This window comes from Ursus americanus, chromosome 6 (genome assembly GCF_024610735.1).
Source record: "Ursus americanus isolate L20-20 chromosome 6, mUrsAme1.1.p, whole genome shotgun sequence".
NCBI classification, from domain to species: Eukaryota; Metazoa; Chordata; class Mammalia; order Carnivora; family Ursidae; genus Ursus; species Ursus americanus.
In genome coordinates, this window is record NC_142132.1 from 83,735,236 (window position 1) to 83,752,174 (window position 16,939).

A 16,939-nucleotide genomic window follows, 5' to 3' on the forward strand; every position below is an offset into this window, starting at 1 on the left:
TGGGCACAATGTGAGCTGGTATTTCCAGGCTTTTGTTCTCTGGTGGCTTTCCCTGGTGGTTTTCTGTGGCTCTTCTGAGAGACAGAGCAGCAGTGGCCGTATCCTAGCCTTTGTCTCAGAACAGAGAGATCGGTGTCCACTCTCCACTGAGCTCTCTTGACCACTTTAACTCTGTTTCTGTTGGTGCTGCTAAAAACCCTGCAGCATCCCGGTTTGTGCACCGCACAGCCACTCTCCCAGCCCTCACTTCCAGGGATGGCACGTCTCTGTCCTTTGTGTTTCTAACACCACCAGCCGCCCCCGGTCCCGTGCGCGCTCCTGAGCTCCCTCTTTCAGTGCGGTTCATGTGCACTCCGGAGCTCCGGTTTTCAGTCTGGTCATGCGCAAATTCCCGGGCTCACGGTCTCGGTTGGCTCTCTTGCGGGTGCCGGTCCATGAGTGGTCACTGGCCTGCTCCCCAGTGCAGGTGACTACCACTTCCCGGCTCCCCGAGTGCGGCAGTTTCCTCCCCCTTCCATTTATCTTCCAATATCTGTGCACGGATTCATGGCTCCCCGCTTCGTACCTCAATACTCAGCACTGGTAATGTTCGTTTGTAGAGATCCAGATGCATCTTCCTGTCTTGGGCTGATTTTGTGGGTGTTCAGGATGGTCTGGTAGATATCCAGCTCGATTCAGGGGACCAGCTGAAAAAAGGTCCCCTACTCCTCCACCATCTTTTTTTCCTCCTGACCACAGTACTTTAAGCAGCAACTGTACAGGGACAGGAGGGCCATCGTTTGGGGGGATATCAGACACCAATTATGCTACTTAACACAGAAACAAAGTGAGAACTCATCAAAATCTCTGGATGATGGCAGTGTGAGAACTCCATCACCCCTGAATGTGAGCAAAGACCTCGTTAGAAATACGGAAAATTATGGCAATGCCTACTAAGAGGATCCATGTTCTACATTTCACACAGGAATGGGGGAAAAAAACCTGGGTAGGAGAGGACTAACTTTGTTTCCCCTTGCCCCAGGAATGAGGCCACCTCCCACCCAAGCACTAGAGTTGGGCCTACACACAAACATTTTCTGCTGAGCCCTTTCAAACACCTGAAGTTTCCTGATGTCCAAATAGTTCTGAAACCCAATTTTTAGGGCCCCCTTGGCACAACAGATTCCACAATCTAAGAACTCAGCATGAGTCTCCACTTTCAAGCAGAGAATATTGCTCTGAGACACTGGCTTGGAATGGTCCCTTGGGTTAATCTAGTTTCAGATACAAAGAAAACGGTAGGGGTACCCAGTTGGCTCAGTTGGGTTAAACATCCAACTCTTGGTTACAGCTGAGGTCACGATCTCATGGGTTGGGGGATGGAGCCCTGTGTCCAGCTCTGTGCTCAGCAGGGAGTCTACTTGAAGATTCTCTCATTCGGCCCTCCCACAACTCCTGTGCACTCTATCCCTCTCTCTCAAATAAATAAATAAACCCTGAAAAAGAATCAAAGAGTCAAAATGGATACACAGAAGGTTAAAGTTCATTATGAGAGATGAGAATGGGCTAATGTGGTGAATGGAGCTGCACCATCTCCTGGCAAGTAGTCCATCTCCAGAATAGTTAACAGCTGTGAACTTGAGCAGAGAGAAATCTCCATTGTTTACATATAGGAGCCCCGTCAGCAAGAGACCTACATTGTCCCCTCAGAAAGAGAGGGAAAGCTTCTGGACTTGGCTGTTTTCTCTACCCATCTCAAGGGTGCATAGAGACAGCAGGGGTTTAACCATACCATGTGTGTGCTTGACACTGATTCTCAAGTGTTTAGAATGGGACCTTGGTGCAGTATGCCTTGAAAGGGCATTTTCTGCACTCACTAGATCCTGGAGCATACTACACATGCACGACTTACCTGCTCTTCATAATGAAGGCACCTGGGTCAGCCAGGGGAGGGAAGCAAACTGCTTATTGAGCACTATGCTTAGACCAGCCGGCCGAGCAAGTGCTCAGGAACACAAATGCCATTGTTCTTTTGGGATATCAGACACTGATTGCTCTCCCTTACCACTGGATCAGAGTGGGTACTTGACACCAATCCTTGGGTGCTGGCTGTATGGGAGCCCCATCACCCCTGAATGGGAATGAGGCCTTGTTAGAAATTACACAATAATATGGCAATGGCTACAAAAAGAGTGAAGTTCTACATTTCAAAGAGGAATGGGAAATATCAGGGAGAGGTCTTCATGTCCATTTGCCCCAGAGATGAGGGCAGCTCTTTTCCCAAAGGGATGGCCCAGCCTACACACAAACATTCTCTGCTGGGCAATGTCAAATGCCCTAGGCCTCCTGATGTCAAGATAGTGCTCAAGCCAAATTTGGAGTGGTCCAGTGGCCTAACTTGTCCCATGCTCACAACAGCATGACCAGGCCCCCAAGTTTCTTTCTTGTTGTTTATTTAGATTTTTAAAAAAGATTTTATTTATTTATTTGACAGAGAGACAGCCAGTGAGAGGGAACACAAGCAGAGGGAGTGGGAGAGGAAGAAGCAGGCTCCCAGGGGAGCAGGGAGCCTGATGCGGGGCTCGATCCCAAAATGCTGGGATCACGCCCTGAGCCGAAGGCAGACGCTTAACAACCGTGCCACCAAGGCACCCCTGTTTATTTAGATTTTTATTTAAATTCTAATTAGTTAATATTTAGTGTAATATTCCTGTCAGGAGTAGAATTTAGTGATTCTTCACTTACCTACAGCACCCTGTGCTCATCCTGACAAGTGCTCACCCATCACCCATTTAGACCATCCCCCATGTAGCTCCCTCCACCTACCCCATTTGTTCTCTATTGTTGAGTGTCTCATGGTTTGCTTCCCCCTCTCCTTTTTTTCTTTCCCACATGTTCATCTGTTTTGTTTCTTAAATTCTGCGTCATATGTTATTTGTCTTTCTCTGACTGACTTATTTCATTAGCACAACACTCAAGCTCCATATGTCACAACTCTATAGATATGTCTATATATGTCACAACTCTTTTCTCCATTCCTCAATTGATGGACAGTTGATCTCTTTCTATCATTTGGCTATTGTTGATAAGCCTGCTATAAACATTGGGGTGCATATGCCCCTTTGAGTCTATATTTTTGTATCCGTTGGGTAAGTACCTAGAGGTGCAATTGCTGAGTTGTAGGGTAGTTCCATTTTTAAATGTTTGAGAAATTTCCACACTGTTTTCCAGTGTGGCTGCACCAGTTTTCATTCCCACCAACAATATAAGTGAGTTGCCCTTTCTCTGCATCCTCACGAACACCTGTGGTTTCCTATGTTGTTAATTTTAGCCATTGTGACTGGAGAGAGGTGAAATCCCCTTGTACTTTTGATTTGTATTTTCCTGATGATGAGTGGTGTTGAGCATCTTTCAATGGGTCTGTTGGTCATCTGGATGTCTTCTTTGGAAAGAAGTCTATTCATGCTTTTTTGCCCATTTTTTAAACTGGATTATTTGTCTTTTGAGAGTTCATTTTATAAGTTCTTTATATATATTTTGGATCTTATCCTTTACTGGATAGGTCATTTGCAAATGTCTTCTCCTATCCCAAAGGTTACCTTTTAGTTTTATTGATTGTTTCCTTCAACGTGCAGAAGATTTTCCTTGTGATGAAGCCCAAATACTTTATTTTTAATCTGTTTCCCTTACCTCAGGAGACATACTTATTAAGATTTTCCTACAGCCAAAGACAAAGAAGTTACTGCCTGTGTTCTCCTCTATGATTTTAGTTTGGTTTAGTTTAGTTTAGTTTAGTTTAGTTTAGTTCAATTTAGTTTCAGGAGTAGAATTTAGTGATTCCTCAGTTGCATATAACACCCAGAACTCACTACATCAAGTGCTCTCCTTAATACCCATCACCCAATTATCCCATCCCCCACCCACCTCCCTTCCGGCAAGCCCTCTTTGTTTCGTACAGTTCTCTTACTGTTTGCTTCACTGTTTTCATCTTATTTTATTTTTAATTCCCTTCCCCCATGTTCATCTGTTTTGTTTCTTTAATTACACATATGAGTGAAATCATATGTATTTGTCTTTCTCCAACTGACTTATTTTGCTTAGCATAAAATGGGAAGATGTCATTCCTTTTTATGGCTGAGTAGTATTCCAGTGTGTGTGTGTGTGTGTGTGTGTGTGTGTGTGTGTGTGTGTGTGTTTGTGTCTCACAATTTCTTTATCCATTCATCTGTTGATGGACATCTGGGCTCTTTCCATAGTTTGGCTATTGTAGACATTCCTGATCTAAGCACTAGGGTATATGTGGCTCTTTGAATCAGCACTTTTGTATCTTTCAGATAAATACCTAGTAGTGCAATCACTCTGTTGTAGACTAGTTTTATTTTTATGTTTTTGAGGGACGTCTATGATGTTTTCCAGAGTGGCTGCACCAGTTTGCATTCCCACCAACAGTGTAGGAGTATACCCCTTTCTCCACATCCTTGCCAACAGCTGTTGTTCCTGAGTTGTTCATTTTAGCCATTCTGACTGGTGTGTGGTGGTATCTCATTGCGGTTTTAATTTGTAGCTCCCTGATGCCAAGTGATGTTGAGCATTTTTCATGTGTCTGTTGGCCATTTGTATGTCTTCTTTGGAGAAATGCCTTTTCCTGTGTTCTGCCCATTTCTTCAACAGAGTTTTTGGGTTTTGGGTGTTGAGTCTGATTAGTTCTTTACCGGTTTTGGATACTAGCCATTTATCTGGTAAGTCATTTGCAAATATCTCCTTCCATTGCATATGTTGCCCTTTAGTTTGGTTGACTATTTCCTTTGCTGTGCCAATGCTTCATATCCTGATGAAGTCCCAGTAGGTCATTTCTGCTTTTGTTTCGCTTGCCTTGGAGCTGTGTCTAGGAAGAGGTTGCTGTGGCCTCAAAGAAGTTGCTGCCTCTGTTCTCCTCTAGGATTTTGATGGATCTCTGTCTCACATTTAGGTTGTTCATCTATTTGCAGTTCATTTTTTGTGTATGTTGTAAGAAAGAGTCCAGTTTCGTTCCTTTGCATATTATTTAACATAGTACTGGAAGTCCTAGACTTTGCATCTAGTTGAAACTGCACTCTGCTTTAAACTATGTGTCAAGTAACATGTTCCCTTCATTAAGATATGAGTGTTGAAATGTGATATAAGTGATATCATGTGTAGAACAACTAGGAAAAATCCATGTGTTTACCTCCTTGAAACTACACTCTGCTTAAAGTGTCCTTTTTTTTTTTTAAATATATTTTATTTATTTATTTGACAGAGAGAGAGATAGTCAGCGAGAGAGGGAACACAAGCAGGGGGAGTGGGAGAGGAAGAAGCAGGTTCCCAGTGGAGCAGAGAGCCTGATGTGGGGCTTGATCCCAGGACTCTGGGATCATGCCCTGAGCCGAAGGCAGACGCTTAATGACTGAGCCACCCAGGCACTCCTGCTTAAAGTGTCCTTGAGTTCACATCTTCTTTTCATTTGAACCTTATGTGAAGACACATTAAAAACAACAACAAAAAATGTGCCTAGCTTCTTGAAACTACTCTGTGCTTAAAGCATCGGTTAGGTAACAATTTTCTTTTTCGCATATATGTTCATGAACTTATGTGTGTAAGCCCTAGAAATTGACCTTGTACTTCATTCCTTGAAACTATGATGTCTTTGAAACCTCTTCAAGAAACACCAGAGTTTCACAAAGTTAAGAAGTGTTTTCACACCTGTAGTTATTTATTTATTTATTTATTTATTTATTTATTTATTTATTTGACAGAGATAGAGACAGCCAGCGAGAGAGGGAACACAAGCAGGGGGAGTGGGAGAGGAAGAAGCAGGCTCATAGCATAGGAGCCTGATGTGGGGCTCGATCCCATAACGCCGGGATCACGCCCTGAGCCGAAGGCAGACGCTTAACCGCTGTGCCACCCAGGCGCCCCTTCACACCTGTAGTTTTAACACAATGAAATGGCATTGTGCATACATTCTCAGCACTACACTGTTTTTTATCCATACTCCAAGCAACATCTTCTTTTCCTTAGAATATAAGCATTTTAATCTTATGTGGCTAATAGTACTAAAAACCTTTTGTTGAACTCCTCATAAAAACAGTGTTTAAACCACTCATCAAGGAACATCTTCCTTTCATGAATATATAGGTTTTTTTAAAATTATGTGTGGAAGCATTAGGAAAAAGCATGTGATTATCTACTTGAAACTACACTACTTAAATCGTCCATCAAGTAATGTGCCTTTTTCACTAAGATGTAAGTGTTTTTAAACTTACTTGTATACATAGTAGGGAAACTCCTTGAAACCACAATTTGTTTAAAGTGTCCCTAAAGTAATATCTTTATTTCATTAAGGCACAAGATTTTGTGTATGTTACATTTCCAAGATGGCAGAGTAGTAGGGGGGTCCAAAACTTGCGATGTCCTTTGAATACAACTAGATCAACATTCAACTCTTTTGAACAACTAGGAAGAGGCCTGGAGGAGTAAGGAAACAATCTGCATAGTTGGAGGGAGGGAAGGAAATAATCTGCAGAGTTGGAGGCAGAGGTGAGGTTCAGAGCCTTGAGTTGGGGGATTGGGAAGCCATGTAGCCCAGACAGGGAGGAAGCCTGGTTGACAGAACAGTCAGGAAGAAGGAGCAAGTTGGAAAGGGTGCAGCGGGTTGTGACCACACAATAAGCTGAGGTGAGGAGATCCTTTGGGTCACTCAGGGAGAGATTGCTGCCCTTCCTGGAGGGCATCTGGAAGTGTGTATTTAGCCTCACCCAAGACAAAAGGCCAGCCTGGGAGTCACTGAGCAGGGCTCAGCAGTAGGGTCAAGCAGGGGTGCTTAGAGGGCAGGAAACTTCTTCACTTTTCAGTGTGAGCCACAGTGGGCTCACAATTCTGTGTGCTCACCCCTTGACCACTTCTCTGGGGTGAACTAAGCAGAATGCATAGACTGGGGAAGATTGCGGATAACCTGGCCACCCCCTTTTTTTTTTCTAATTTTTTATTATGTTATGTTAGCCACCATACAGTACATCATTAGTTTTTGATGTAGTGTTCCATGATTCATTGTTTGCATAGAACACCCAGAGCTCCATGAAATCCATGCCCTCCTTAATACCCATCACTGGCCTATCCCAATCCCCCACGTCCCCCTGAAGCCCTCAGTTTGTTTCCCAGAGTCCATAGTCTCTCATGGTTCATTCCCCCTTCTGTTTACCCCCCTTCATTCTTCCCTTCCTTCTCCTACCAATCTCCCTGCCATTTCTTATGTTCCATAAATGAGTGAAACCATATGATAATTGTCTCTCTGCTTGACTTATTTCACTTAGCATAATCTCTTCCAGGCCTGTCCATGTTGCTGCAAATGCTGGGTAATCATTCTTTCTGATGGCTGAGTAATATTCCATTGTGTATATGGACCACATCTTCTTTATCCATTCATCTGTTGAAGGGCATCTTGGCTCCTTCCACAATTTAGCTATTGTGGACAATGCTGCTATGAGCATTGGGGTGTATATGGCCCTTCTCTTCACTACGTCTCTATCTTTGGGGTAAATACCCAGTAGTGCAATTGCTGGATCATAGGGTAGCTCTATTTTTAACTTTTTGAAGGACTGCCACACTGTTTTCCAAAGCTAGCCACCCCTTTCTGCTGTGAGCTACAATAGGCCTAAACCTTTGTGCACAAAGATGTTATTTGAAAGATGCTGTCTACACAGTGTTGTTTCAATGAGTTAGGTATAAGGCACATTAGCTACACTACCACACATACATTTGATAAGACTACTATCTTCATGATAAGTGTTAGTTGTAAGATGCTTTTCTACCCAGTGATGTTTGGACGAGGGAAATAATGGCACATTCTCTCTGTTTCCACAGATATACTGAAAAATGCTTCCATCTTCACGAAGGAGGATGTTCGTTGAAAGTTGCTTTTGACAGGGTGCTCTTTCTCTTTCTTTCCTTTTTTTTTAAAACTTAAATTCAATTAGCCAAGGTATAGTACATAGGGTGCTGTTTCATTGACGTAAGTACAGAGCACTTTCCTTCTGTTTCCACACATACATTTGGAAGCATTCATGAAAGAAGATGTTAGTTGAAAGATGCTTTCTACATAATGTTGTAGAATATACTTGTGTAGTATATACACATATACTATACAAGTATATGGCACTTTCCTTATGTGTCAACCCATATATTTGAAAATGCTATTATCTTCATGAAAGAAGATATCATTTGCAAGATGCTTTCTACACTGTGCTGTTTCATTGAGTTGAGTATTTTGCACTTTCCTTAGGCTTCCACAGATACATGTGAAAATACTTCTATCTGCATGAACCCTGATGTCTGTTGAAAGATGCTTCCCACACAGTGTTGTTTGAAGGAGTCAAGTCTATAAGCAGTTTCCTTATACTGCCACTCATACTTTTGAAAACAATTCTAACTCCATGAAAGAAGATGTGAGATCTGGCAAGATTTGGATGAGATCTCACAAGATTTATTCTAAAATCTCACGAGATTTGGGTAGAAATCATGCGAGATGTATGTGAGATCTCACGGGATTCGGACTGAGCTCTCATGAGATTTGGATGAGTTCTCTTGAGATTTGGACAGAGATTGGTGAGATATGAAAGAGATAATATAAGATTTGGACTGAGTTCTTATGAGATTTGGACTGAGTTCTCCTGAGATGTGAACTGAGATGTGGTAAGATTTGGATGAGATCTCATGAGATTTGGCTAGATTTCTCAAGAGATATGCTGGAGATATGGACTGAGATCTGGTGAGATTTGGATGAGATCTTATGAGATGTGGACTAAGATTTCCTGAGATTTGGGTAGAAATCTCGTGAGATGTGCCTGAGTTCTGACAAGATTTGGACTGAGATGTGGTGAGATTTGGAAGGTCTCACAAGATTTGGACTGAGTTCTCACCAGATTTGGAATGAGATCTCATGAGATTTGGCTATAAATTTCATGAGATGTGCATACATTTTTGCAAGATTTGGACAGAGATGTCAGGAGATTTGGATGAGATCTCATGAGATTTGGATGAGTTCTCTTGAGATTTGGACAGAGATTGGCAAGATTTGAAAGAGATCACATGAGATTTGGACTGAGTTCTCATAAGATTTGGATGATATCTCATGAGATTTGTACTGAGATCTCATGAGATTTGGCTAGATTTCTCGAGAGATATGTTGAGATCTCATGAGATTTGTACTGAGATCTGGTGAAATTTGGATGAGATCTCAGGAGATTTGGACTGTGATCTCCTGGAATTTGGCTAGAAATCCCACGAGATATGCAGAGATCTCACAAGATTTGGACTGAAATTTGGTGAGATTTGGAAGATGTCATGAGATTTGGACTAGGTTCTCACAATATATGGACTGAGGTCTCATGAGATTTGGTTATTAATCTTGTGAGATGTACGTGAGCTCTCACGAGATTTGGACTGAGATCTGGCGAGATTTGGGTGAGATCTCAGGAGATTTGCACCGAGATATCATGAGATTTGGGTAGAAAACTTTCAAGATATGCTGAGATCTCACAAGATTTGGCCTGAGTTATTACAAGGTTTAGACAGAGTTCTCACGAGATACGAACTGAGTTCTCACGAGATTTGGACTGAGATCTGGTGAGATTTAGAGGAGTTCTTATGAGATTTTAACTGCGATCTCAAGAGGCTTGGCTAGATATCTCATGAGATATGCTGATTTCTCACGAGATTTGGACTTAGATATGGAGAGCTTTGCTTAAGATCTCACGAGGTTTGGACTAAGATCTCACGAGATTTGGGTAGAAATCTAGGGAAACTTTTGTGAGATCTCACAAGATTTGGGTGAGATTTATCAAGATTTGGTTGAGATCTCATAAGATTGGACCTGAGTTCTCATGAGATTTGGACTGAGATCTGGAGAGATTTGGATGACATCTCACAAGATTTGGTCTAAGATCTCATGAGATTTATTTGAAATCTCACAAAATATGCTGCGATGACTCAAGACTTGAACTGAGATCCGGTGAGATGTAGATGAGATCTCAGATTTGGACTGTGATCTCGTGGGATTTGGCTAGAAATCCCACCAGATGTGTGTGAAATCTCACGAGATTTGGTCTGAGTTCTGGCGAGTTTCAAATGAGATCCCACAAGACTTGGACTGAGTTCTCATGATATATGGACTGAGATCTCATGAGATTTGGCTATAAATCATACCAGTTGTATGTGAGATCTCAGGAGATTTGGATGAGATCTCACATTATTTGGTTGAGTTCTCTCAAGATTTGGACAGAGATTGGTGAGATTTGGAACAGATCGTATGAGATTTGGACTGAGTTCTCACGACATTTGGGCTGAGTACTCATGAGATTTGGAAGAGATCTCACAAGATTTGTACTGAGTTCTAATGAGATTGCACTCCAGTTGGAAAGACGCAGGATGGCATGACAGTGCAGTTGCCACCACTGGATGCAGTGGTGACCTGCAGTGGGAGAGACGCTGGGAGATGTGGCCGTGCAATTGTTGCCACCTCAGGCAATGGTGAGCTTGCAGTCCTCCACAGAACAGGAAGCCATAACAGTGCAGCTTGCTGCCACTGGAGACAGTGGTGAGCTCCAGGGAGCCATAAAATGGGAAGCCAAGACAGTGCAGCTTGCCACAACAAGAGGCAGTGTTTAGCTGCAGTGTGAGAGATGCTGGAAGACGTGCCAGTGCAGCTTGCTGCCACTGGAGGCAGTGGTGAGCTGCACTGCACAGAAGAACAGGAAGTCATGACAGCGTAGCCTGCTGCCACACGGAGGCAGTGGTGCCCTGGGGTGTGAGAGATACTGGAAGATGTGCGAGTGCAGCTTGTTTCCACAGGAGGTAGTGCTGAGCTGTAGTCTCTGTTCCCCCAGGCACGAGTATGGTGGTAACAACCAACAGAGCCGTCCACCAACTCAGAATTGTGCCCCATGTCTCCAGGGTTGGTGCTAATGGGCTGTAGAATCATGCTGGAATGTCCTTCAGGTAGGGGCCTAGAGGCTGGAGTAAACCTGACCCCACTCAAGTTGCATTTGGAACAGAAGAGTTGAGCGTTTATTTGGAAGAGTAATTTCACTTTTGCGAAAAAGGCGATGTCATTGGTCTACTTTAGAATGAAGATAATTCCTACTTAAGAAAAAAGTATGTGTTTCCCTTTCTCCCAGAAACTGAAGCAGGTGTGCAGGCTATAGGTCAGAGGTGCCTTCTTATCTGCACCTGACAACACTTCCCTGCTCTGGCTCCACAAGAACCGATGTTTGAACATAAACATCTGAGTCAGTGCTGCAGCTTGTCACAGAACATCAGCGTTCAGAGAAAGTGGCAGGTACATTTGGCACAATGTCATATCAATGTCAGGACTGGAGATAAAACCTCTCACTAACCCAAAACCTCCTGGGATTTTCTCTTTTCTCTAGTTGAGCCGTAAAGTCAGACTTAAGTAGTTGTCAGCATTCTGGGTTTGGTGCAAGAGTTACTTAATTCCCCTGCAGGTAGAACATTGCAGGGGATCGCATTTTCTCTGTTAATTTATTGCTTTCAAATGTATTTTGCACATCTGTTTCCTAGGAAATCCCTTTTATTAGAAAGGGAAGATGAGATATACTCTGTGTGTGCATTTTTAACATATAATTTGTCCTTCATCTAACAGTGTTTATTCAATTGGGCCTAGGGTATGGTTGAGTGGCCAGCATCTAGAGTTAGGTGGCTTTTTGTCATCAGAGACAGAATTTGATGATGTCTTGTCATTTGTCCAAGGTGACGTTTCATCATTGATTAGTCTTTTCCTCCAAAGAGGTACAATTAGGGCAGAGGGAAAATTCAAAATTATTCAAAGTAGCCTTTTACCATTTAAAAGTTGAGCTTAACTTTCTAGTTTTACTAAATGTATGCTCTAGATTTTTTCTAATATTTTTATTATATTATATTTGTCACCATACAGTATATCCCTAGTTTTTGATGTAAAGTTCCATGATTCATTACTTGTGTACAACACCCAGTGCACCATGCAATACATGTCCTCCTTAGTGAGCGCAAACCACACTGAAACAGAGAACTCAGGAGCGTGCATGGGAACCGGGGGCGGCTGGCAGTGTTAGAAACACGAAGGACAGAGAAGTGCTGGCCCTGGAAGTGAGGGCTGGGACACCGGCTGTGGGGTGCACTATCCTCTAGATATTTTGACGTGCCATATTCTCTCTATTTTTCTTTTGTGGTGGAGTCAGAAGGAGAGTCTTTGGGAGTTCTCCTGCAGAGAGGCATGCTGGTGGCTTCAAGGGGCTTGGCATCAGGAGCCCTGAGCTGAGTTCTGGAACTGCTTGCCTGACACTGGGTGAGTCAGGTTATCCCACCGAGTTTCCGTTTCCTTCTTATGAAATTGCTGGCAGGTAATGTTCTGCTTAAAGGAGAACCTTCCCACACTGTTGGTGGGAATGCAGGCTGGTGCAGCAACTCTGGAAAATAGTATGGAGGTTCCTCCAAAAGCTAAAAATTAAACAACCATGTGATCCAGCAATTGCACTCCTAGGTATTTACCCAAAGGATACCAAAATGCAGATTCAAAGGGGGACAAGCATCATGATGTTCATAGCAGCATTATCAACAATAGCTACTATGGAGAGTCCCAACATCCATGCACTGATGTATGGATAAAGAAGATGTGGGAAGTATATATACAATGGACTATGTCACAGCTTCAAAAAGAATGAAGTCTTACTATTTGCAAGGATGTGGATGGATCTAGAGTGTATTAAGCTAAGCAAAATCAGTAAGGACAGACAAATACCGTATGACTTCACTCCTATGGAATTTAAGAAAGAAAACAGATGAATGTAGTGGGGGAGGGTGGAAGAGAGAGGTAAATGAGGAAACAGACTCAACCTTAGAGCACAAACAGAGGCACAGGTGGAGAGCTGGCAGAGCACCCTCTTCTGTGTCACCAGCCTTACCCAACACACACAACCTCATCGTCTGTCCCTGTCACTACAATTCAGACTTCTCAGAGTTGCCAGGCTGAGACATTTGTTGGTGCTTCTTTCTATGCATCTGTGTGAAGCTTGAAAACTTAGATGATGGTGATGACGGGTCATCAGAACAACTGTTACTCTTTTGTATCCTGCTCTTCTTTCAATCAGTGAAGTGACTCAGTCCTGCTAGTGGAAGGGGTTATCTGTGTGTTTTTACTTCCTGTTTTGATTAAACAATGGGAAAACAATCTTCTGAAATATTAAAAGTATCCTTTGTGGGTGTTCCTGTTTTTCTCTTCTGTGAACCACATTTTGAAATTATTTTTTAAAGATTTTATTTATTTGAGAGAGAGCGAGCAAGTGAGAGAGAGTAAGAGCGGTGGAGAGAGAGCAAGGAAGGTGGAGAGAGAGGAAGAAGCAGGCTCTCAGCTGAGCAGGGAGCCCAACGTGGGGCTCGATCCCAGGATCCTGGGATCATGAGCTGAGCCAAAGGCAGAGGCTTAACCGACTTAGGCACCCAGCGCCCCTAGAAATTATTTTTAAAGTAAAACACAGCCTCAAATCTGTAACAGGGTGCAGTGCACTTTGTGAGGAGGACAAGTGGAGAAGTACCATCGGTTCCTTAGGAGCTCAGGGAGTGGCTCATTGTGCTCCCGAGCCATGTTGCCTGGCTATGGAGATCCAGGCCCTTATGTGACCACATCATTATTATTATTGCTATTTTAAGAAAGCAATATAGACATTGACTTCGAGATACAAATATCAAAAGGAAAACCACAAGGTCAAATATACATATAATGATTGCACTTGTGGTATCTCTCATAGTCTGGGTCTTGTAGGGCTGCTCGTATGAGAAAGACCAAGTAATTCTATTTGGATAGAGGTGTGCTGTGCACAGAGAGTGTTTTATTCCATCATTTGACTTCTTTCTCTGAAGGGAAAATAGAGTGGTGACTGGAGCTTCGCTTCTGATTGGAAGGCCTGGGAGGCCAGTGAATGGAAAGAGCAGTGTTCATGCTGACATGGTGCTCAGTGCCCAGTGAGCGAAGGTTGGAAGCTTGGACTCGGAAGTGTTGGTGTTCAGGGAGGATGTTGTCCGAGTTTGCAGCACATCGAGTCACTTGGCTGGTCTGCCTAATTGGGCCAGTTTCTGCCTTTCTAAGGGCAGCTTGAAAGTGGCTTGCAACCCTAGGACATTTGCGGGGTGGTCTGCATGGGACCCCTGTGTAGACACAACCCAGGGAATTCCAGAGCTAATGATGAACATGTTTGTGAGGCTGGAGTTTGCTTCTCTGTGAGAAGGATTGAGCTGGAGTGGAAAGAAGTCACTGGGTCTTCTTAATTACCATGTGAGCAGGTCTGAGCCTGGCCAGGGTAGTCAGATCAGATAGCTGGGAGGTTGTGAGGTCATGGTCATGGACTGTCACTCTTGATGGGCAGGCCAGCTTGCTCCAAGGAGAGGGATGGGGACAGGGTCTGGACTCTGCTCCCTGGCCAGTCCTACAGCTGCAGATGTGATAACACAGTTGCTTTCTGTTTGGTTCTCCAGCCCTCGGCTCAGCAAGGTGGTTGGTGGGAAGCAGCCCCCAGGCCACAGTATCAATTCTTGTCCTGTGTGCCGCCTGCTTCCTCGGAGGACGCACAGAGATGTCCTCTGCCTGGTGTCTGTGAATTCAGCCAACAGGAGCACTTCCTCCACAGCTACCCCCCCTCCCCCCAAGAATCCTCTCTCCATGGTCCTGTGCTGTGTGGAAGAGGTCACTTTTCATTTGGAACTGAAATCTCCACTCCTGCCGTTAGGTTCTGAGGCCACACAGGATGCCAGTCTCCATGAAGGTCTAGTCCTCATGGGGCCTGTCGTGCAAGACTGAGGACAAGTCTGGGTGGCCTGTTGACGCTGCTGCAGACTCCTTCCTGAAAACTGTGCAGCAAAGCCTGGTTTGTGAGGATGTCACAGGAAAGAGGGACAGGTGCACTGCTCTGCCTGACCACAGGAGGATTCTGGACATCAATCACAGGTGGTTGGTGCAGGGAGGAGAGAGGTCTGTTTCCCAAGACCTTGGCCAGAGAGAGCTTTGGACCCAGGAATGCGTCTCTGTTCAGCTTTCTCAGATGGGCACCTCCGGCAAGGGGAGGCAATGTGTGTGCTCACCTGTCATCGAGGAAGGTGTCTGGTTTCAGGTTTCATGTGCAGGTGGACTCCTCATATGGCTCATTTTCCTGATGGTGTTCAGGGTGCAGTAGGTGGACCCCCTTGTCCCAGGCATGCTGGCTGTGCAAGAGCCCTGGGGCACCTTTTCCCCTGGGGCTTTGGACCAGGAAACTGGAGAGAGTCAGTGGTGAAACCATCAGTGGAGGCCTCTGTTTCTCTTCTGACAAGGTGGACTGGTGACTGTGATAACTGCTATGGAAATGTACAGCAAGAGACAGGGCTGTGATGTTAAAAGGGACGTAGGGTGATGCTTGCTATTCACATGGGGGCCAGGTGGGACTTTGCTAGGAAGGTGATACTTAAATCAAGATTGAAAGAAAGTGTGTGATATCATATCAAGAGCATTCTAAACGGAAGGGAAGGCATGGGCAAACACCCCAGGGCAGGAGCATACCCAGTATGTCCAGGCGCAGCAAGAAGGGCCGGTGGCCACAGGAGACAGCTTGGGACATGACCTCAGGGAGGTGCCAGAGTGTGACAGAAAGGTATTGCAGGGCTGTGACCCCATGGGACCCTATTTCACTGGGCCATCCTGGCTACAGTGTGGAGAACAGATGACACAGGGTTGTGGATTGGCAAGGGAGGTCAATTATGAAACTTTTCCAGGAACTCAGGCAAGAGACGGGCTCCAGTGTGGACTAGACACTTGGCTTTGGATGGAGTGGTTAGTCCGATTCTGGGTAGGTATTAAAGATGGAGCTCACAGGCTTTGCCAATGGGTTAGATATTGGGAATGGGAGAAAGGAGGAATTGGGATAACTCCCAGCTGCTGTGGGTTGTCCTGAGCGAGGGGAAGGAGGTGGTTTCTGGGGGTAGGGTTTAGTCAGTGCTCCACATGATGAGCAAGGTGCCCTTCACAGTACCTCTGTTGATGTTTGTGTCCAGGAGAACATTTCACATCTACTCCCTCAGCAACTTTCAAGTACGAGTATCCCCACTTTTTAAAAAGTTCATGGTAAGACACTTGAATTTTTGGAAAGATCTACCTTATTACCTGGCTTCAGTAATAGGAAGGAACCTGAAGAGGATTTCCCTCTCATGAAAAAAGTCAAAAAGTGAATGTCTCATTCAGCATCTGTTTTGCATGGAAACAATACAGAGGTGGCGTGCACCCTAAACAGCTCCTTCTGGAAACCGCTCTCTGCGTCCAGCCACCAGCACTTTGAATTGTGTCTGTAAGCATCTCCATTTATTTTGGGCATCCATTAGGAGGTTGTGTCCCAAGGCCTAAAGCCAAAGAGAAGTAATTTTTGGAGTCCGAGCATGCTCAGTAATTTCTCTGTATAAGTTAATAGTAATTCCTTGTTTGGTTTACACCACTTCTGCTGTGAAAGGTTTCCTAGGAACACTGTACTTTCAAATAGAGCAGAATCCTGTACCCCATACTGCAGGGTTAGCTTGAGTCTCCATGCTGCACAGAACATTCCCTGACTTACAGATTTTATCACTCAAACATTTGACCACCTTCACCCGTTTCTACCACCCCATCCCCAAATCTGACAACCACCAATCTGTTCTCAGTGTCTATGTGTTCAGTATTTTTTTTTCCTTGTGGAATGTCTATCAGAGCATCTGGTAATTGTCTTTCTGTGTCTGAGTTACTCAGCATAATGCTCCCAAAGTCTATGTTTCTGTGTCTGTTTATTGGGAATAATGCTGCAGTGAACATGGGAGTGCACCTATCTTTTTGAGGGAGTGTTTTGTGTTCTCCAAATCAATACTCAGTAGAGCCATTACTGGGTCATGTGGTAATTGT